A 23,716-nucleotide genomic window follows, 5' to 3' on the forward strand; every position below is an offset into this window, starting at 1 on the left:
ACAAAGAGTCCCTAGACAGGCATTTATTCATATGCAAACTAAACTTGGGTTAACTACAAATAAGCTATAATGCAAATATCTCCCAGTTCCTCCAACAAGCCCTGGCACCTCTGGCCATTACAGTTCTCTTTTCCCAGAACTTCCTCCCTGCCACCTCCAACCTCCCTCATCCATCTGCACATGACCAGCTCCTTCTTACTCTCTAGGTCTCTGCTTAGACATTACCACCTCTGAGATGCTTTCCCTGATCTCCCCAGCGTGGCACAGAGGCCTCTGCTATATCCTCCTGGTCCCCTCATCCTAGCACTTGTCACCCTGGGTTGTAACTATCTCCTTAGCAGGACAGTAAGCACCCATGGGAACCAGAACAGCACAACCTTCGCTGGTAGAGTCTCCATAATCTTCGGTTGATTGAATAATTTATACCTACAAAGCAAAGCTTTTATATAAGCAGACAGATAGCAAATATTTTCAGCTCTGTGGGCCATATGACCTCTGTTGCGACTACTCTACTCCACAGCCGGCATGAGAATGCAGCCATCGATGGCATTTCAGCAAATGAGTGTGGCTGTGTTCCCATAAAACTTTATTTCTGGGCACTGAATTTACATTTCATATGTCATAAAATATTATTCTTTAAAAAATATTTTTCAACCATCTAAAAATGTAATCAGCATTCTCAAAGCCTCTTGGTTCTGAGATATACAAAAGCTAGTGACAAGCCATAATGTGCTGACCCCTCATTATCACCTAGTCACAGGCTTCAGGCTTTCCAGGTCATTCTCGGGCACAGCAAGGTTGCCTAGAGCAGTGATACAACAGTATTTCTTAATGTCAAGTGTAAATTAAATTTGAAAGCACACTAAGCGACTTAGCCATCATCCAGTAGACAGTATTTTAAGAAATCAAGATAATTTAAGAGTAAGGAACTGTTACTATTGGGGAACCATGTCACTAAATTTAAACAAAACTATTTGACAATCTCACCATGGCTGGCGTGGCTCAGTGGATTGAGCGCCAGCCTGTCAACTGAAAGGTCGCTGGTTCAATTTCCAGCCAGGGCACATGCCTGAATTGCAGGCCAGGTCCTCAATTCGGGGCATGTGAGAGGCAACCAGTCAATGTACCTCTCACACATTGATATTTCTCTCCCTCTTTTTCTCCCTCCATTCCCTTCTCTCTAAAAGTAAATAAATAAAATCTTTTTTTAAAAAACCATTTGACAATTTCTATATGCAATCCCAGTAGGGATTTTTAAAACTAGGCATGAAAAGATTTCTTTTTCATGATCAAAAGTATTGATCTTAAATAATACCCAAAACACTATTTAGATAATGAAAGTAACCACTGGAAAAACTGGAAAAAAGTTAACTGAGGCTGGTTGCCTCCAGGGAGTGGACATGAGGGTGGGTTTCCTACAATGCTAAGTGTTTTGTTAAACTGGGTTTCCTGTATTACTATGATGTGTAGACTGTTAGTGAGGCTATGGGGGAACAGGGACTTCCACGTTCTGATGGGATAGGAGGCAGGTGGACTGTACAGCCCTTCTGGACAACAATCAGGCAGTATTAGTGAGAACTGGTGTTTGTATTCCGGGCCCAGCATTTCCACTCGCAGAAATTCTCACATGGCTCCTTCAGGGCATGAGAGCAACGTGTCTGCTGCTGCAACATTTGAGGTATCAGAGAGTTGAAAGGTGCTGGGAGAAGGACAGAAAAAATGTAGAAGATGTGCACCCTGGAGAATTACTTGCACATTAGAGACATCCGAATGGGGTGAACACATAGCAGTGTGGAAGTACCCTGAAAATTTAGTGTTCAGTGAAAAAAAGTAATAAACGGAGTGAGATGTCCCAAATAACATTTTGTAAATTAAAAATACAAAGTGGCAAAACAACAATGCAGGTTTGTAAGAACTCATGCAAAAAGACGCATTCAACACGCAAGCCTGATTACTTTGGGAGAGAAAGGCATACATGGAATAAACATATACAGAATACATACCAGAGGGGGCCTTAAATAAGCTCGTAATTGGTTTACACTGTTCTCAGAATTTCTGACCAATGCATTAAAACATGAAATATAAATAAAAGTTATAAATAGAAGATAAATAGGTAGGTAGGTGGGTAGATAGATATAGATATAGATAGATATAGATGATACAGATATAGATAGAATCAGCTTCTAATTTGAGCAGCTTCTGACTATAGAGCTACTTTTTAAAAACTCTCAAATATTTTATCAGGTGTCAGCGGGGACAAACAGTAAATATTCTTGGGAGCACTGAACAACCCCATGGGCTCAGTAGACATCCCCAAAGAGGCTGCAAAAGATACTACCCTCCTAATACCCAGACCCACTCCCAAAGGTGACCAAAAGAAAGAAAGACTTACAAACTCCCCTAAGGTCTGATGACAGGCCCTAGCTGCAAGCGAAATGAAGCCCACATTTCTGTCCAGCCATACTTTGGGACCTCCAACCTCCTGACTGACAAGCTAGCATCTTGGGACACAAAATAAGATAAACAAGAAGGTAGCAGCTGCCCCTGGGAGACAAAGGATCAATAATCAATGGCTCTGGCTTTGGAAAATAACAGACAACATGAAATATTATCTCCCTCTCTTAACTGGGCACTACAGACAGAGATTCGGAAGAGCTGACTCTGGTAAGGATGCTCGCCCTTCACTGGCTTCTGCCAGCTTTTCCAGGACCCAATCTGCAGGCTCTGAAGCAAGTGGGGTTTAAAGGAGGGAGTGCAGCTCTGGTATCTACCAGAATTTAACAAGGTTTTCCGTTAATTTTAATTTTAGTTTCCCCTTGGCTATTTAAGGAAATAACTAGAAGCAGTTTATCAGAAAATTCCTGTGTCCTGTCAGTCCTGGGCGGGCCATGTCCTCAGAGGAAGATATGGGTGCCTGCAGGTCCACTAACTTGGCAATTTTCTTTATGGTCATGGAGTCTCCTCAGAGTGGAGAGATCATTCAGACAGATGATCAGTAGAATGAGTACTCAAGTAAAGGATGATTGAGAGGAGCAGTAGGAATTGCATTGGTTTTACAGTGTTTGTTTGAGGTACCTCTTATATCTTGAATTTTTCATTAACCTTTGCAATGAATCTTTCAATGAAACTATTCTGAAATTTTTGAAGTCTTTTGGAGCCTTCTGAATGCCAGTTAGAATAGCTATCTCATTGGGAACCCTTGCTTTCAAGTGCACTTCTTAAATGAATAATCTTGTCTCATTGGCACAGTTCTCATAATGGCCATTGCAATTCTAGGTCATATTCAGTAAAATTGGCCTAGCTACATGAGAAGAGATCATATTTTTTTTTAGCATGAAACCAAGCAGGATTTCCAAAGAGGGACCACCTATAACGTATTTAGATGACCAGGAATCCCATTTTTGGACATTTCCCAAGAGCAAAGGAAAAAAAAATCCTAGATAGCCTAAGGGGTATGTGTAGGGTTGGCACTTGGGTTTTGTTTGATACTGTGCCTTTCGTGAGACTCTGCTTTCACCTGGTGACAGCCTTGTGTAACCCATGACCAATTGTCCCTCATTGCATGGAATTTTCTTATGGGTGGAAAGTGACCCACTGTAAAACTTGCTTGTCTGTGACCACGCCATCCTTGTACAGGAGTCTCCTGTTTCCAGGGCAGTTGTCTCCCACATGAAGGTGGCGCGTGCCCCAGCAGCAGGCAGGTGCTTGACCTGCGGCCAGCAATTTCAGTTTTAGTTTTGCTTTCAGGAAAACCCACACATTTAAATCCAACCCAAGCACATTCTAACTGAGAAACCAAATGAGTCCTCGCCAGACGGACAATGTGTCCTTACCCAAATCTCTAATAAACTTGGAGAGCTCAACCAGAAGGAGGGAGCTCAAAACCCAAGAGAAGACTCACCAAACCAGAAGCAAAAGGCAATTCACAGAAGCTTTGAGCTCTCGGGGCTCAGTGCAGGTGCCTTCCTTGCTTCTGAGGGTCATCTCCTTCAGGTCCTGCTTCTGACACTATTGAACATCAACCTAAGCAAGGGGGTAAACTGAGGCAAGCTCAAGTTACCTGAAATTTAAGTTTATTTAGGAATAGCAGAAGAATTGCAATTCTAGAAACACATGCTGTAACAAGCTATAGGAGAGTCTATTGAGGGTTTAGGGTGTGCTGTAGTTACGGGTGAGGAAAGTCTAGCCAGAGTCTAAGCACTGAGTTCACTGGCTTAAAAATGGGGAGAGATTCTTGGTGGATATTAATTGGTCAGGAGATAAGTCTCTGTCTTCTGCAAATCAGGCATTTAATGGAACTCAGTCTCGGTTCTTAAGTTCTGTTCTTCTGAGGGTACACACATGAGATTCTCCATTTCATAGCCTCTGGTTCCATTTTAGATTGAATTCCTTACATAGATATAGATAAGAAGGTAATATTATCACTTGTAAAAATATAATTACACATCCAGAAAACTGGGATCAACTGAATTATTTGTGAAAACTACAATCAATTTTCACAAAAAGGAGGTTGTGTACAAAATAATACTCAAAAAATTAAGTTTTTTAATTTAATGTTATTCACTATGTTTTTTATTTATTTTATTTCTATATAACCAGTTAGAAGTTGTGATGATGGCAGAAAATATCTCAGCCACATAATGATTTTTTTAATCTTTAAAAAATGTATTTTTGAGGGGCTTCCAGTCAACATGGAGTTATAAGTAGACACACTTTGCTTCCTAGCACAACCACAAGGATGGTTGTAAGAAGAGGCAAGCCATGTCTACCTACACCACCATCTTGACTGGAAGTCTTATTTATTTATTTTATTTGTTGCCAAATGTTCCAAATTTTCTATAGTAAATATGTGCTATTTATATATTCCATTTTTGAACATTAGTTAACACTATTTCCCTGGTTGGTCCTCCAGCAGGTGAATTCTAGACATTGCTAGCCCCTTTTTGGTAAAGGGGATTTGAAAAGAGGATTCTGGGAGTATCTCCCCCAATGGCAGCTGCACCCCTGGAAAGCTTGCATCCTGTCCACCCGGGACCTCAGACATGTCACCCTGGGTCTCTCGGTTTCACAGAGGAACTCGAGCTGCAGCCCAGGCCTTCTCTGTCACAACCTCCCTCCCAAAGGGAACGCCAAGCAGTCGCGTCAGCTCTCCAGACACTGAACAAACCAAAATCAAGCCTTCCCAGCTGGGTTGGGGGTCCCCTCCAGCACAAGGTCTGGGAGTGACAAAAAGCTGAGGAGAGATGAGGGGCCTCTCGTTCCTGAGGTGCTGACCACCTGCTCCAAAGTGCCCATCTATTCCTCCTTCCGTGGAGCAATGATTTCTTCTGCAAATGTGGGTTTCCTTATACCCATCTTCCAGCCAGGTCTCAACTGGGGCGTGGGATGCAATTTAGTCAGCTGGGACCTCTGTGACAGATATGCAGTGATGCAAACTATTAGGCAAAGCGAGCACTGCAACATGCCATGACTAATTAAAGCAGCAACTGTCCTCAGTCCCCTTGATTCCTCTTGGCAGTGGGTTGAATAAAACCCCCCAGAAGACCATGTCCAAGCCCCAACCTCCAGAATCTGTAAGTTAGACTTTATTTGAAAAAAGTCTTTGCAGGTGTAATTAAGTTAAGGATCTCAAGATAAGATCATCCTGGGTTTAGAGTAGGCCCTCAGTCCAATGACAGATGTCCTTCCTTGTAAGAGAAAGGCAGGAGGGGATTTGAGGCTGCCAAGGACACACAGAGGGGGACGGCCGGGTAGGGGCAGAGGCAGAGACTGGAGTGAAGCCTCCGCAGGCCAAGGCTCGCCAGGGCTGTGGGCCACCAGGACCATCCAGGACAAAGGCAGGGAACGGATTCTCCCTCGGAGCCTGCAGAGCACATCCACCGATCCTGCCAAAACCTTAAGTTTGGACCTCTCGGCCCCCTGTAGAGAATAAATTTCTGTTGTTTTAAGACCCCACGTTTGTGGTAATTTGTTACAGGACAGGAAACTAGTATATACCGTTTCACACACAACTGTTCAGCAGTGGGGTGTCCAGGTCCTGGCCCCCAATCCCGCTCGTGGTTGGACGGCTGTCTCCTCTGAGCCAGGGATCCCTGGGAACAAGCCCTGCGGGCTGGGGCAAGTGCTCAGATCCTGCCGCCCTTACTGCCCTTTGATTGTCCAGCAGAAAGGGTGTGTGTTACTTTCAAAGTGTTCCATTCATGGCCTTAACAAAAAAAAAAAAAAAAAAAAAGGCAAATAAAATAAAATAAAATAGACACTAATCTTGAAATTAAAAATGTAAAGCCAATAACAAGGAAACTGAAGTCAAGGTTGATTCCTAATGCATTACTCACAGCTTTTTCTGCCCTTAGTGACTTTCATTCTTAGTCAGCTCCGACTTCCAAGTCCAAAGTAGGACCAGGTTTCCACCCACAAAGATTGTGCATGAGGTAAAACGTGAGAGTCAGGCTCTTCTGACTGTCCTGAAATTCCCAGAGAATGTGATCCCGTGGCAGGATCTCAGACACCAGGCCCAGGCAGAGGAGCTGTGTTTCAAAGAACAGGTGGATCTTTGCATTGGTGAGAGACTGCCCTCTCAGTTGGTAAGAAAGATCACTCCACTCCCAGCAGGAACCAGAAAACGAGACTCTGAAAGTCTTGTCTTATCAAAACAAGAGCCTACTGACAGGCAACCAAGGGCACTGGGTGATTTCTGCTGCACTACAATGATAATACAGGTCTGTGTAAGGCAAATACCAGACCCTGTAACACCTCACACCTTGGAGACTGTCACTGTTTTGAATAAGCTCTTCTGGTTTCCTTTATGTAGAAAATAGCATAACATCATTTATCATCATCATCATCATTTTCACAGCCGGGAACATTCAATATATGCTGTTCCACAATTTGCTTTTTTTTTTCTTTTTTGTTTATGTTCTTGTATTAGTTCCACAATAAACATTGTCTTAGGGGAGTTTTTAGCCAAAGAGCCAGGGAGGCTCTCTTCTCCCTTACAAGCCCTAAATAGTTACTTTTTGTTAACTTAGTGAGTGAAAGTCTTTAACTCCCAGAGACAGTCAATACTCTAGAGGGATGCCCAGCCCCGTCCTGTTATTTTAGTAAAGTGACATTAAGAAAATTGCATTTTACACCGGCTTCTCAGCCTTCAGCTGATGACTTTTGTCCTTTCAAATGCTGGAGGGGAACTTGCAGCCCCGCTCCTGCCTCAACTTAGGCGAGGATGAGGGAGGGGACAAGGAGGTGGGCCAAAATCAGCTTGTCCACAGCTAGGTCACCTCTTTTAAACCCATGGCTGTTGAGAGCTAGGACATCCAGGTCCAATTCCCTTTTCTCACTGGAGGCACTGAGAGTTAGGTAAAATTCTCGTAACTTAATGGAAGACGTGAAGATTAGAGAATATCCCATGCCTTTAGTCTAATTCCTTGATACAATTTATACAAATTATTTTACAAAACAAAATTGACCTAAGCTTTGCTGTGCCATGTTCGCTAAATCACAGTTTTACCAATTTTAAATGTGCACGGACAAGAGTGGCATCATCATCTGGCAAAGAGCTAAGAGGCCCAGCTCTGCACCTTCAGGAGGGTCCACATGTCCCTTGCACGTCAGGATTTACAGACCTACTTCTCTACATTGGCTGCCTAGCATTCCATTGTATTTATTCATCCACAGTCCATTGCTAGTCGTTTGGATTTTCCCCAAGATTTTGTAGTAGTAAGTCAGTGCTTCAGAGAGTATCTCTATAAATATATTTTTGTGTGTATAGGAAAACATTTGCGAAAGGTATCCTCTTAGCAATAGAGTGGCTGGGTTGCAGGGGAGACACATTTAAGTTCCCTTCCAAAGCTTTGCACCTCTATGCCTCCAGCTGTTGTCTGTGGGTCCCACAGGGGCCTACTGAGCCTGTTCCTTGTTGAAGATCGGATGAGCCACTCTTGTTTTAATTTGTCTTTCTTCGTTATTTGAGAAGATAAGCATCTTCTCAAATGCTTCTTGGCCTCTGAGTTTGTTCTTGAGTCGCTGGTTTTTTATTGAAAAAAAATATTCAACATATCAAGTATATTGTTTCCTCCAGGAAGTGCTCATTATGCTCAAGAGAATACATGGAAGTTGTTGCTTCCTCCATCACACAAGAGCTCCTCACCCCCTTTAGAGAAAGTGGTTATTCATTTCAGCATCAGCCAATTGTAAAGCACTCTGAGTTTAATACAAGGACTCCTCAAAGGAAACCCCTTCTCCGGGTTTCCAGGGCTTGGATTACAGACAAGGCTTCAGAAATAAATTTATAGGCTCCACAAATGGGAAAAAAGTCATTTTACACTGCAAACATAAATTTTATATGAAGAAAAGAATCATCAGTTGTTTAGCTCAAGTAAGTATTGAACCAAATTAAATATTAAAATCTTGATATAAGGAGGCCAGTCTTGATGGGCTGACTCCGCGCACACCGTCTTAATCTCCTCCAAGGGTCAGGGCCCTTCCCCTATCACAGGGGCTGGAATGGTAGAAAGGGCACTTTCCAGACTGCTTTGCAGCTGGATCTTCATATGTGAATTTGGATCTGACAATTAGATGTCCTGGCCCAAGATGTGGGAGGAGCAAGTGAGATGGGGTTATCTTCCCGGGGATCCAGCTCCTGCCAGGACAAACAAAGTCAAGAGAGGTTCTGTATTTTTCAGCAGCATTCCAGCATGTTCCAGCATCCCTTCATGGAGCAAGGATGGCCCCCTGCTGTCAGGTGATGGTGTTCCAGAACATTCCTGAGGTCCCACTTGGAGCCCACTCCTCCAACCCTTCCAATGACTTTGTAAACCTCTAATTCCTTTTCTACTAAAATTAGCCGATGAAGTTTCTGTTTCCTCCAACTGAACCTGGCTGGTACTTACAAATACTTGACTGAGCCATTCAAGATACAAGAAAGAAAAGTCTAGACAAAGGGCAATGATTCCATGAATCATGTCTACTAATAACAATTTAATCAGATACCTCTTCCTGGTAGTAAACTTGGAAAATACAAAAACAAAGAAGCAGAAAGAAAGAAATGAAATCATCTGTTATTACACAAGAATCAAATGTTAATGAAAAAAAAATACCTTTCAGCCCCTCTGGGATGTTGGTCCTAATCTGACCGCTGCGGCTGTTCATTTGAAAGCAGAATTACCAGCCCAGCCAAGTCGAGTCTGAGCCGATATTGGTGCAAGCACTTAATATCTAATGAGAGACTGCTAGGCCTCTTCTTCTCGCCTTTTGTCCAGGGCCAAAGTTGCCTTCCATAGACCTCATTCATCTGTGTCCAAGAGAAAATAATAATTATAATAGCTGTCATCTATTTACTACTTTAAGCTACCAAGCAGTTCATCCTCATAAGAACCCAACAAGGTAGGAATTATTTCCATTTTAGATGAGACTTTCAGAGTCCTAACATTCCACATTTCGTAAGAGGTGAGAACAGGCAGTCCAGACTCACGACCGTCAAGATTCAAAGCCTGGGTTTTCACCCTTGTGCTGCATCTCCCTCCTACAGTCCTAGGAAAGCACTCTTGACCTGCCACTCTCCTCGGGGAAGCTGAAGCTCTACAGAGGCTCTATTCATTCACAAACTGTTTTTCTCTGTAGCAACAATTTTATTGAGACCTAATTTATAAAGAGACACTTTTTTAAACTGTACAATTCAATGGTTTTTAGTGTATTCACAGAGTTGTGTATCAACCATCACTATCTAACTTTAGAACATTCTCATCACTGTGAACGGCTATCCCATACCTGTTCACAGTCACGCCCCATTCCGTCCTGCCTCCAGCCCCTGGCAGCCACTAATCTTTGGTCTGTCTCTATGGATTTGCCTATTCTGTAAATTGCATATAGATGGAATCATGCAATATACGGCTTTTTGTACAATATTTGGCTTCTTTCCCTTAGCATAATGTTTTCATGGTTCATTGATAGTATAGCTAGCTTTTTGAGAAACTGCTAAACCATTTTCCATAGCAGCTGCATTATTTTATGTTCACACCAGCAATGTATGAGGGTTCCGATTTCCCCACATCTTCTCCAACACTTGTTACTGTCCATCTTTTTCATTATAACTATCCCAGTAGATGTGAAGTAGCATCTCATTGTGGTTTGATCTACATTTACCTAATGATTAATGATTGAGCACTTTTCATGTGCTTATCGGCCATTTGTTTATCTTCTTTTGGGGTGTTTCTATTAAAGTCCTATGCCCATTTTTAAACTGGGTTATTTGGCGTTTTATTATTGGGTTGTAAGAGTTCTTTATATATCCTGGATACCAGTTCCTTGTCAAATATATGTTTTGGAGATATTTTCTCCAATGTTTGTGTTGTCTTTTCAGCTTCTTTTAAGTTCAATGAAGTCAATTTGTCTATTTTTTTCTTTTGCTGTTTGTGTTGTTGGGGTCATATTTAAGAAACTACTGCCTAATCTAAGGTCATGAAGATTTACTCCTATGTTTTCTCCTAAGAGTTTTATAGTTTCAGTTCTTACAGTTATGTCTTTGATACAGTTTGAGTTAATTTGTATATGGTGTGAGGTAAGGGTACAACTTCATTGTTTTGCATGTGAATACACAGTTGTCTCAACACCATTTTTTGAAAAGGCTATTCTTTCTCTCATTGAATAGTCTTGGTACCTTTATCAAAAATCAATTGCCATAGATGTAGGGGTTCATTTCAGAATTCTCTATTTTATTTTATCAATCTGTATGTCTATTCTATGCCAGTTCCACACACTGTTTTGATTACTGTAGCTTTGCAGTAAGCTCTGATAATGGGAAATATCAGTTCTTCAACTTTGTTTTTCCTTTTAAGATTGTTTTATCTATTCAGAGTCACTTGCAATTCCTTATAAGTATCAGGGCCAGCTTTTCTATTTCTGAAAAAAAAGAAGTTGGATTTTTATAGGGATTGCACTGAATCTGTAGATCAATTTGAAAAGTGTTGCCATCTTAAGAATGTTAAATCTTCTGATACATGAACACGGAATGTTTGCGCATTTATTTAGGTCTTCTTTAATCTCTTTTAACAATGGTTTGTAGTTTTCAGAACCTAGTTTTTGCACTTTGTTTAAGTTTATTCTTATTTTATTTTTTTGATATTATTATATATAAAATTGTTTTTAAGTCTCATTTTCAGATTGTTCATTGTTAGTGTGGACAAATACAATTGACTTTTGTAGATTAACTTTGTATCCTGAAACCTTGCTGAACTCATTCATTAGCTCCAATAGATTATTTTCCTGAGGACTTTTTATGTACAACATCATGTCACCTATGAACCATCTGGGTGTTTTTTCTTTCTTTCTAACAAGGTTTATCAGGTTGAGGAAGTTTTCTTCCAATCTTTGTTGGTTGAGTATTTTCATCGTAAACAATTTGGACTTTGTCAAATGTCTCTTCTTTGTCTATTGAGATGACCACATGGATTTTATCTTTCATTTTACAAATATGGTATATGACTGTGATGTTCACAAATTCTGGATCCATGCTTGTGTGAGAAAACCAGAACCACATTCAAATTCCAGCCCTTTAATCCTGGCAGGTGGAGACCATACACAGTGGGACCAGTGATTATTACTGAGAATCTTTGATGCCACCCAGTTAAATCTCTTGAGCTCCAGTGCAGCAAGTCCCTCTGATTCATCCCAAAGGAGGTCCCCTCTCTGCGATGAGGAACTTACCTCCTAGGATAGAGATATGTATCAGGCCCAGAAGTGACCTTGAAGGTTTACAAACAAACTTTTGACTAAAGATTGTACCTCTTCCTCAAAAAGTAGTCAGAGCTTTCTCATTTGCATAAGACAAAACCCCAACTCAAACCACCTTAAATGAGAAGACCTTTATTAGAAAGCAATTGGGGTTGTCAAAAAATTGAAGGGAGGTCCACAGGATCAGGAGAGCTCAGAATTCCCAAGGATTGGAACTAGGAGGCCAGACCCTGTTGGGAACCTCACCACTCCTTCCTGCTTCTCTGGCATCTCCTCACGGCAGATGACATGGCCACCACCAGCTTGGGGATAACTTCTTTGTCAGAAAAAGAAAAATCCCAGGGAAGGACTCTAATTGGCCTAAGCTAGGTCATGTGCCTTCTCTGGACCAATTGTGGTGATCAGGGAAATGAGCTGCTATCAGTAGCCCAGCCTGGGTTATGGGGCCCTCAACCATTGCCAAGGACAGGATGGAGTATGAGAAGAGCCGTTCCCAGAGGCAAAATCAAGTATTAGCAGGGCGGCAAGAGGGGCTCATACCTGTAGTACTTCATTGCCAATCTCCCTTAGGGTTTCAGCATTGAAGATTGATGTTTCAAGTACAGATGTGTTATTCAGAGTAATCACAAGTTAACTTATCAAAGTACGGAGATAACACAGAGAAGCCTTAAGAAGCCAGAACCCAGGACAAGACATGTGTTAGTGTGCTTGGGCTACCATAACGAAGTACCACAGACTGGGTGGCTTTACCACCAGAAATGTGCTTTCTCACAACTCTAGAGGCTGGAAGTTCAGGTTTAAGGTGTTTAAGTTTCTTTTGAGGCCTCTTTCTCTGGCTTGCAGACTGCTGCCCTCTCACTGTATCCTCACAGGGTCTTTCCTCTGTGTGAGTACCTACCCCTGGGTCTCCCTGTGTGTCCTAATCTCTTCTCCTTATAAAACACTAGTCCAATTGGATTGGGCCTACAATAAATGGTCTTGTTTTTGCTTAATGACCCCTTTAAAGATCTCATCTCCAAATACAGTCACATTCTAAGGCACTGGGGGTTAGGCCCTCAGCACACGGATTTGGAGGGGGCACAATTCAGTTCAAAAGATGAAGATAGGAGAGGGTACATGACAGGGAGTTAGTTACAGGATTACCCCTCTTTTGGCACCAGAAAAAGAAAGTTGCATTTGAGTTCAAAGGTAAGGAGCCAAGTAGCTCAGAGCAACTGAGATATTACACCCAACTGGAGGGGCTAATGAATGTCGGTTGAAAAATTTCCTGGCTCAGTCCCTCATTTTACAGAAAAGAAAACAGGGGTTCAGAGAAGAAACATTGCCCAAGGCCACACAAACAAATAGTCCATACAAAGAGGCCAAAGATCACAGAGGCCAAAGTGAATGGGGCAGAGACAGCTAGCTGTCACTAGAAAGGCCATCCCAAGCCATGGGGAGAGTCTGCCCAGGCTAGGACTGCATTCCCCACCCCCTGCATGTCTGTGTGCCCACGTGCAGCAGCAGGTCACAGCAGGAGACAGATGGCACACTCATTCTGAGCCACATGAACAGTTAATGATGAAACCATTTACAAGGGTGAGGGCAGGGTGTAGGGAAAACACCGAATGATGATGCAGTTTCCTGGACCACCAACACTGGGAGTTATTGTCCTTGTCCCTAAAAAGACATGTGGAGGAAACAGGGACACACAGCTTGGAGGGAGGGACAGTGAGGGGGAGGGGACAGTGACAGAAAATGGCCCTTCAGTAGAGGAACATAGCCAACCTGTGGAAGTCAGCAAGCAGGCCCTGGGGGATGCTGGGGGTTCTCAGCCACATTGCCCTCTGCCAGTGGCTTTCTCGGCAAACCCATCTAGAAGCAGAGGACAAGGGAGCCCAATGGTACAACCCACACAGGTGAGCCTCCTAGCTGTGGAGCAGGAGGCAGAGAGGCAGAGAGTGGTATGAATAAGGATGGCAACTCTTTCAGAAGGAGCAAGGAACATATTTGGTATTCCAGCTGCCTGATTCTGGAAATGAAACATGGGCAGAAGTGATGGATGCCTCCCCGCTCAGTCTGGCCCTTTTAAACACCTTCCCGATCCTCTGTTGCTTTCTCCTCCCCCACCTGTTGGCTGGAGGTCAACCTCCAACCTGGAAACCACAAGGAGAAGGGAGTAGAGCCTCCATCAGCCTGTGTCCCTGAGTGACTTCGTGGAGAGGATCCTGTCCCTGCCCCACCGACCAACCCTGGCATGACTGAGAAACAAGCGTCCATCATGTGAAGCCCCTGATATGTTAGTTTGTGACAGCTGTAACGCATGCAGTGACTACCTTCGTTCCTACAGTGGAAGCAGGATCATCAGGACTGGCTGCCTTAGAAGAGGGGCTAGGTTTCAATCTGGGCACGTCTCCCTCCCTACAAAGTCAGATGAGTGAATCCGTATTATCAGAAATGCACTTCACCTTGCTCACAATGAAGATGTAGTTGAGCCAGGAGCTTTTGTTTCTGTTATGTATTTCTTTGGGGAACTTATGCTGTTAGTTTTAGTTCAGACCTCTTCCTGTTTTCCTTTCTGTGGCTGAACAAGACCCAAGTTGGTGAATTATTCACTGTTCAGCCAGGAAAATATAACTTATTTTTAAATCACTTTAGAGTTTTGTTGGAAGGGCCTGTTCCGAAGCTTGGAAGCGGATGTGGATGAAAACCGGGACCACCGACCCTCGAGCTCCCCCTGACATCCCCGATGTCCAGTTTCCCATCCTTGACACTCGGTCAGGCTGTGGTGCCCATGAGGGCTGGTGGGGAGAAAAGGCCTCATCAGCTGTTTCAGAATTTCTCTGCAGATTTGCGCACCATGGCCAGCCCCGCCCCCAGTCACCTGCTCCCTGAGATTCTGATATGCACCCTGCCTTACCCCACAAGTCGAGAACCTGAGAATGTCACTGGCTCAAGAGCGTGATTATAGGACCAAGGGGAATTCCTTTCTGATCAGACCTGCTGGGATTTCAAGGTCATATGTGGAACTCTGGGGCTTTCCAGCCAGAGCACTTTCAACAATACATGCCCTGTCCTCGAATTGGGATGTTTAGATGGGCCAGACCTGGAGTGTTTTGAGGTCTGTTCAGGAAACTTTATGGTCTCCTTGCTCTTAGCTGTGGCTCCTCCACAGGTAAAGGACAGGTGTAGAAAGGGTTGTCTCAGGGCCAAACTGGTCTCCCTCCAGCCTTCCTGTCTATATTATTCGTACCCATCAAGATTGCATTTGATCGCACGTAACAACAGAGGCTATCTCAGGCATGACTTTCATGATGGGAACCAAGGCCACATAGAAGGCAGACAGAGACTACAGGGGAAAACTAGTGTAGGGGAAGGTGATTCCTCCTACTTTCACATGCTTTTCACATCTCTGGCAGCTCAATTTGATGTTGGCCCCCCTCACATGGCTCTCTTGTATGTCTCTTCATGGCACTTTATACTGTCTCTCCTTGTTTCTTTATCTGACTTCGTTACCACCATATTTTCCAAGTTCCAGAACAATGTCTAGCATGTACAGGGTGGGACAAAAGTAGGTTACCGTTGTGAGTACCCAAAACACAGAGTTTATTCTTCTATTATTATATATTAATTATTGTATTCTTTTCCATACAAATGACTGTAAAACTAACTTTGCCCCACCCTGTAGTAAATGCTCAATAAATATTTGTTAAATAAATGAATCCATTATTTCATTTCAGGTTTCTCAGCAACTTAATGTGACACACAGGGCAGAGGGTGCTGGTGTTTATTTCACAGATGTGGAAACTGAGGCCCAGAAGTCTGACTTCACTAAAATCTCTAGGAAACGGAATGAGCCTCAGTCCTTTTGATTCCTAATCAGGGCAAGGGTGTGTGGGACAAGGGTGGAGAGGCTTTCCACACCCTTGGCCTGTGTCCCAGACCTATAAAAGGTCTCGCTGGGATATGCAATGACCTCACATCTGTCAGATGGCTGTCCTCATTAAATCAACAAACAACAAGTGCTGGCCAGGATGTGGAGAAAAGGGAGCTCTTGAGCACCATTGATGGGGATGCAGCAGACTGGTACAGCCACTGTGGAAGCAGCATGGAGTTGCTCAAAGAATTAAAAATGGATCTGCCTTAGGATCCAGCGATTCCACTTCTGGGAATATATCGGAAGAAACCCGGAACACTAATTTGAAGGATTATAGGCACGCCTATGTTCATTGCAGCATTACTTACAATAGCTAAAATTTGAAAGCAGCTCAAGTACCCACCAAGAGATGAGTGGATAAAAAAGCTGTGGTACATTTTCACAATGGAATACTCCTCAGTCATAAAAAAGAAAGCAATCTTACCCTTTGTGACAACATGGATGGGCCTGGAGAGCATTATGCTAAGTGAAATAAGCCAGTCAGAGAAAGACAAGTACCATACAATCTCACTCATGTGTGGAATCTAATAAAAAAGATAAACTAACAAAATAGAAACAGATTTATAGATACGGAGAATGGACTGACAACTGTCAGAGGGAGGGGGCTAGAGGGACGGGTGAAAAAGGTGAAGGGATTTAAACAAGAGCAACAACAAAACTCACAGACACAGACAGCAGCATGGTGATGACCAGAGGGGGAGGAGTGGGGGAGGGAGAACAGGGTCAAGGGGGAGAAGTGGTGATGGAAGGAGACTGGAGTTTGGGTGGTGAACACACAATACAATATACAGATGATGTTTTATGGAACTGTACACCTGAAACCAATGTAATTTTATTAACCATGACACCCCAATAAATCAATTTAAAAATTTAGAAAAAAAATAAAACGAAAGATCTCATTGGGGCCTCCGCTCAGAAAGTAGATAAACTACTCAGGGATATGGTGAAAATCAAAGGACATAAGTTATTCCCAACAAAGAGACTGGGAAGATAATAACCTCAGAAACCATTGACCTGTGGGTTGGGAGAGGAAGGGTAACATCGTTGAACAGATGGCCTTTTGGTGCCTTCAGTTTCATCCTTACTCATGCTACTTACCCTGCCCCAGGGGGCCTTGGTGGTGAGTTCCCTGTCACTGGAGGTGTTCAAGCAAGGCCTGGATGTCTATTTACGGACTATGCCTGAGCTGGAGGGTAGTAGCTGCATCCTAGCAGAGGCAGAAAGGCATGCTGTCGCTGTCAGCAGACTGCCATCTCCAACACCAACACAGGAGGTTTTGCGCCACCTGGTGAACATGATTTTAAACTGCAGCCCCTTCCATGGAGAGAACTCAGCAAGCAGCCTGGGTCCCTGGAATCCTGGCAGTGAAGCCAGGCCAGAGTCTCTTACAGTTTTAGAAGGCCCCTGCCCCGCACAGTTTGTGAGAGCTCAGCTGCAGGGGCCAGCGGGAGTCAGAGAGGTCGCTCTTACAGAGAGGATTTGTTAACGGGACTCAGGTGCTGCTGAGGAGTGTCTTGGGATTGGAAGGGACACATCCTTCCCAAACTTTATTCCAGATTTTTGGGCAACAACCTGGGAAGCTGCCTGGAGGAGGGCAGGAGATTCATTTGTTCATTCCGCTCATCTCTGTTACTTGGGAGAGACCCTGAATTGTCTGCACAGAGGTAAAAGTTCCCAGACATGTTCAGTTCTGCGTGAGCCTCCATGAAATCACCAACACACACATACAAGTACTACCACCACCCCCGGCCCATGAAACCCCTTAATTTTTGCCCAATGGGCATCAGATTCTGAAAGACTTTGTCTTCTAAAGTGCATGTTTTCCTTATATTTGTTATACAATTCTTTGTGTTTATTGTCTTATTGTATCATTTGTTGTCATCAAAGGCTTTGCACTTGCAGTAGAGGCCATGATGAGCCTCGTGCATTAGCATTTCCTCATGAAGTTCATCTAATTTGAGGGAAAATGAAGACGCTTGAGAGCCCAGTGTGCGGGTGTCTGAGTGGAGTGTGGGATTCTGCTTGGCCCTCCTCCCACACACCCTGAGGGAGCACGCTCCCTGCCCTGCGCTGAGCCCCTGTCCCAAGCCAGCTGCTCCTCTCATCATTTCTCCTTCTCGTTTCACTTCTTCCTAAGGACATAACTTTAATCACCCCAAGCCTAGACCTGGGCGTCAGAGGAAGCCAGGTTCCCCTGAAGTGGCGCAGGGGAGTCCCCAGCACAGGGTCTGGGGCTATGCTTCTACATAAAGTCTGTGAGTGAACAGCAGGCTCCCTGTGGACTGGCGTCAACTGTGTGTTTTCTTCCTCACAGAGCAGTTGACCCTGAAGTGGAGGGATGTGCTGGTGGGGCTACTGGGAGTCTCCTCCTCTTGTTCCTTATGGGTCATACACGGGACAGCCCCTCCCTCTCCTGAAAGGCTCCCTCCACCCCCCTCAAAAGTCCCAGCTCTGTCCTGGTCTACTTCCCAGCCTTAGGGAGCCAGGCTGATCCAGGTACACACCTCAGGGCCCCCTCTTTTCCCCCCCAGGGCAGGCTTGTGCAGTCAGCCCCTTCCTGGTCTGCCTGTACCCGCATTCTCCGTGATCCCTCGGGATCAGACGACCTACTGCCCTCCGCACCTCCACACCCCACCGTCCAAAAACAAAAGGGGAAAGCAGAGCAGAAGCCTGGATGATCCTCCTTAGGGACACTTTCCCTGGCACCTGCCAAGCTGAATTCACCGTTGCCACTTTGTCACCACTGACCCACTGGACATGCCTCTCATTGCGCCTCATGACGTCTGCTCATCAGCTACTTCTGCTTCCCTGCTGGGGGTGAACTCCCAAGGACAGGGCCCTCACCCTCCTAAGGTTCGAGCAGTGAACTTACAAGGATTTTGGAATTTAAAAAATTAAGATTATGCCCTGGCCAAGTAGCTCAGTTGATTAGAGCATCTTCCCAATAAGCCAAGGTTAGGAGTTCAATCCCTGGTCAGAGCACATATAAGAGTCAACCAATAAATGTATAAATTAGTGGAATAACAAGCCAATCTTTCTCTTTCTCTCTCTCTCTCTCTGCCTCCCCTTCCTCCCCCCTCTAAAAATTAATAAAGTTATTTTAAAAATTAAGATTATGATTTTAAATGTTTAAGATATACATATTCTGATTTCAGGACAACCCACTTTACACTCCTCTCCCTAACTTTGGGACTGTCCCAGTGGCAGCTTAGCTCAGAGGTCCCAGGAGTGGCCAAGCCAGTGCAGAGGAGGGAACCTGACCCCAGCCTTGGACAGACTCCAGCTAAGCCAGCACCACCCTTGCATCTGCCACCAGAGGCTGAATGGTTTGCAGACATCAAGCCCTTGCTCTATAAATGTATGTGTTTTCTGAATGTTTCTAAAACTGTTGAAAGAATACTTGAGTAGAAAATGTAGAGAGGATGTGTGGCAAGGTGAGGCAGCAGCTGGCAGATCAGGATATCCCACATCTGCGTGCAGATAAAAACAGGGAGGAACAACTGGGGAACAAGACAGACCACGCAACCCGGGGTCCAAGCTTGGAAAACTAAAGCCTCAAAACTTCTGGCTGTAAAAGGCTGTGGGGGTTGCAGCAGGAACTCCCAGTCTCACAGGGGAGTTCTTTGCAGAGACCTGCGGGGTCCTAGAACATACACAAGCCCAACCACCTGAGAATCGGCACCAGACAGGCTCTATTTGCTTGTGGCTAGTGGAGGGAGTGACTGAAAGCAGGGCGAGAGCCGAGCAAGTGGCATTGTTCCCTCTCTGGTCCCTCCCCCACAAATAGCGCCACAACACAGAGAAGCAGGTTGCCCCACCCTGGTGAATACCTAAGGTGCTGCCTCTTACAATGAAACAAGTGCACCAATACAAAGAAACATGGCCCAAATGAAAGAACAGATCAAAACTCCCTAAAAAGAACTAAGTGATGAGGAGGTAGCCAACCTATCAGATGCAGAGTTCAAAACACTGGTAATCTGGATGCTCACAGAAATGATTGAGTATGGGCACAAAATACAGGAAAAAGTAAAGGCTACGCAAAGTGAAATAAAGAAAAATATACAGGGGACCAACAGCAAAGGAAAGGAAACAAGGACTCAAATTAACAATTTGGAACAGAAGGAAGAAATAAACATTCCACCAGAAGAGAATGAAGAAACAAGAATTCAAAAAAAAAAATGAGGGGAGGCTTAGGAACCTATGGGACAACTTTAATGTTCCAACCCCAAATCCTAGGAGTGCCAAAAGAAGAAGAGGAAGAGTAAGAAGTTGAAAACTCATTTGAAAAAATAATGAAGGACAACTTCCCCAGTGCAGAAGAAATAGACTTCCAGGAAGTCCAGGAAGCTCAGAAAGTCCCAAAGAAGTTGGACCCAAGGAAGCCCACACCAACACACATCATAATTACATTACCCAAGATTAAAGATAAGGAGAGAATCCTAAAAGCAGCTAGAGAAAAGGAGACAGTTACCTACAAAGGAGTTCCCATAAGACTTTCAGCTGATTTCTCAAAATAAACCTTGCAGACAAGAAGGGGCTGTTGAGAAGTATTCAAAGTCATGAAAGGCAAGGACCTCCTTCCAAGATTACTCTATCCCTCAAAGCTATCATTTAGAATGGAAGGGCAGATAAAGTGCTTCCCAGATAAGGTCAAGTTAAAGGAGTTCATCATCACCAAGCCCTTATTATATGACATGTTAAAGGGACAAAACTATGAACAATAAAATGACAACAAACTCACAACCATCAACAACTGAACCTATAAACAAAAACAAAAACAAACTAAGCAAACAACTAGAACAGGAACAGAATCATAGAAATGGAGATCAGAGGGGAGGGGGAAGGGAAAGAATGGGGGAAAGGGTACAGGGAGTAAGAAGCATAAATAGTAGGTACAAAATAGACAGGGGGAGGTTAAGAATAGTACGGGAGATGGAGAAGCCAAAGAACTTACATGTATGACCCATGGTCATGAACTAAGGGGGTGGGGGGATTCTGGAGGGAAGGCCAGTACAGGGCAGAGGGCAAGAAAGGGGAGAAAAAAATGGGACAATGATAATAGCATAATCAATAAAAATATACTTTCAAAAACTTAAAAATTAAAAAAAAAAGAAAATGTGGATTAACGTCATGGGGAGGGGCCAGATGAAGAAGTCAGGAAAGGTGGTCACCACTAGGACCATGCACAAGAACAACAGCGGGTCACAAGCATCAACCAGTCTTCCCGCAGTAAGAGTTTAAGGCCTGGCAGGGCCACCAGGATTACAGAAAGTGCTATACATTGTACACCTTAAACTTAGACAATGTTCTATGTCGATCATATCTCAATAAAGCTGGGGTGGGGTGCTGGAGCTGGAGCTTTTTTGTGGGGGAAAAAGACTTTATCAACAAAAATCTGTGTCATGCTCATAGATGCAGAGAACAGATGCCGGATGCCAAAGGGGAGAGGGTTGGGGGACCGGATGAAAAAGGTGAAGGGATTAAGAGGTACAAACTAACAGTTACAGAATACTCATGGGGGTGTAAGTACAGCAGAGGGAATATAGTCAATGACATTGCAATGACTATTATGTGTATGGTGTCAGGTGGGTACTAGGACACTTTGTAGAGTGTATGATTGTCTGACCACTATACTGTACACTTGAAACTAATACAAAATAATATTGAATGTAAACTGTAATTGAAAAATAAAATTTTTAAAAATAATTTTTGGGTTCTACTTAATATTTTATTTTTTTATTTTTAGAGAGGGGAAGGGGGGGAGAAAGAAAGGGAGAAAAACATCAATGTGTGGTTGCCTCTTGTGTGTCCCACACGGGGGACCAGGCCTGCAACCCAGGCATGTGCCCTAGACTGGGAATCGAACCAGCAACCCTTTGGATTGCAGGCCGGCGCTCAACTCACTGACCCACACCAGCCAGGGCTAAAAAAATATTTTTTAAAAAAGCAATCCATGTCAAGGAGAAGATAGAGAATCACAAAGCCCGTGCTCCTGGGTTAATGCTGTAAATGGCTTAACTGAATGGACACAGTGACTCATATCATTTATTTCATTAATGAACTTCTTAATATACACTTTTTTAATAACGTTTATTTACTGTTGATATTAATGTACTCTGGCAAACAAAAAAAAAAGACAGGATTGGCTACTTTTTCAAACCATGAGAATATATTTTCTGCTTTTTAAAATTATTTGTGAGGAAGACCATTTTGACATGTATTGTTTTCAGTGACTCATGACTTTTCAAGAATCTTATTTGTTAAAAATAGAGTTAAACCCAGAGCCTCACCTGATGCCAGATACACAGCAGGTGTCCAATTATTGCTCACAGAATGAAGAGCTGAAGAATCCCTTTATTCCTAGTACCCAGGTGTCCAGCCCAGAGAATGGCCTAATGTGCCTGGGGAGATTGGGAGAGGGTGGAGCCCAGGGCCGAGTGGAGAATGCAAGGACCTGGGGTCTGGGATGGTGAACTCTGGCCAAACCCACCGCCCACTCCTGGTCCCAAGAGTCCTAGTGTGGGGCGAAGACACAGTCCCTAGGATATGCAGGTATTTTCCTAGGGAAAACCACTAACACACCAGCAGGCAAATGCCAACATCGTAACTGGCAGAAATGACCTATGATTCCATTCTTTTATTTAAACCTTTCATCTTGGGCCCATGAAAAAGATGGGCAACGTTAGGGGGGCAGCAGGCTGAACTGGCCTACGTGACCTCAGGCAAGTCCCAAGTCCCTGTCTCTGAGCTCAGCTGTGTTATCTATAAAAGGAGAAGTCGGTAAGTCCCTCCTGCTCGTTCTGTAGTTGTGGGTTGGAGATGATGACAACGGCTCTGGGTCCATCCTGGACCAAAGTCACAGAGATAAAACAGTCTCAGGGACGAGGGAAGGGGCAAGGATTTTCCTGCTGAGCCTGTTTGCTAAGACCCCCTGCCTGGCCCCTTCGGGGGGGAAACTGTCCAGAACCCCAGAGAGGACTCAGCCAGGAGTTTCTCTGCTCATGAGCCGTCACAGCTTTGAGTCACAAAGTCCAAGAATCCTTATCGGCTTCCCCTGTACAGTGACTCAGGCCAGCTGGGGTTCAGCCAGGCAGGGGTTTTCTGACATGCAGGAGGCTGGAAGCAGAGAGGGGGTTCCTCCTTCCAAGAAAGCAGATGCAAACCTAACAAGTTCTGTTTTCGATTATGTGAAAACCCCCTTCACCTTGTGCCCAGCCTCCCCTGGGGGTGCAGGGGCAGAGGCTCGGCCCCTCAGGAAGCCCCAGTCAGAACTTGAGGGCTGAAGGGCAGAGGGGAGAAGCTGGACCCACAGAACAGAGGCATTTTCATGCTTTAGAGCAGCTTTTGGTTGGCTTTCTTAGTTACCAGGAGTAAGTACTCTTACAGAGCAGGCGTACACTGAACACATCACAAATACTACCTTCCTAAAGTTTCCTGGTTATCCTGTGAGGTCAGTCAGGACAGAGTCCCCATTTTACAGGTGAGAAACCTGAGGCCCCAGAGAAGTGGCGCGATTTGCTCAGTCACATGGCAGATACGGGTGTAGGAGTGTAAGACGCCACAGGTGGGGGGATGGCAGTCTTCTCTGGGTCACAGTCACAGAGTCACCAAAGAACTGAAAACTGAGCACAAGGGAATTGTTCCTCGAAGATGCCAAGGGAGGGGGACAGGGCCGTGGCCTCTGCTTGGGAAGAGTCCAAGACACTGAGAGCCACGAACAGGAAACAGGGAACAGCACTGGGTTCTGGAGAGACATCCCAACTCTGGAAGTCTCTGTTTTTCCATCTTTATACCTCACAGGCTTGAGGTGTGAATTGAATGATAAAATGTAGGTAGGACCCAGGGCACAAGGTCTGCACACAGTAAGCACTTAAATGTCAGGTAAAATTATTGTTATTATTATTAAAGGTTGATAAAGCAATAATCCTTTTGTCTGCTCCATACATCAGCCCCTGAGGGTGGGTTTTCATGAGCATGCCCCTTTCATGGTCATGACAGATGTGGCAAGCTGAGGCTCAGTGAGGGAACTCTGCTTCCTTCTTCCAGAAATTGAAAGAGTTGGGCTGGTTACTC

Source organism: Pteronotus mesoamericanus, unplaced genomic scaffold, assembly GCF_021234165.1.
Source record: "Pteronotus mesoamericanus isolate MK-2021 breed Mesoamerican mustached bat unplaced genomic scaffold, CSHL_Meso_final contig_20, whole genome shotgun sequence".
Lineage (NCBI taxonomy): Eukaryota > Metazoa > Chordata > Mammalia > Chiroptera > Mormoopidae > Pteronotus > Pteronotus mesoamericanus.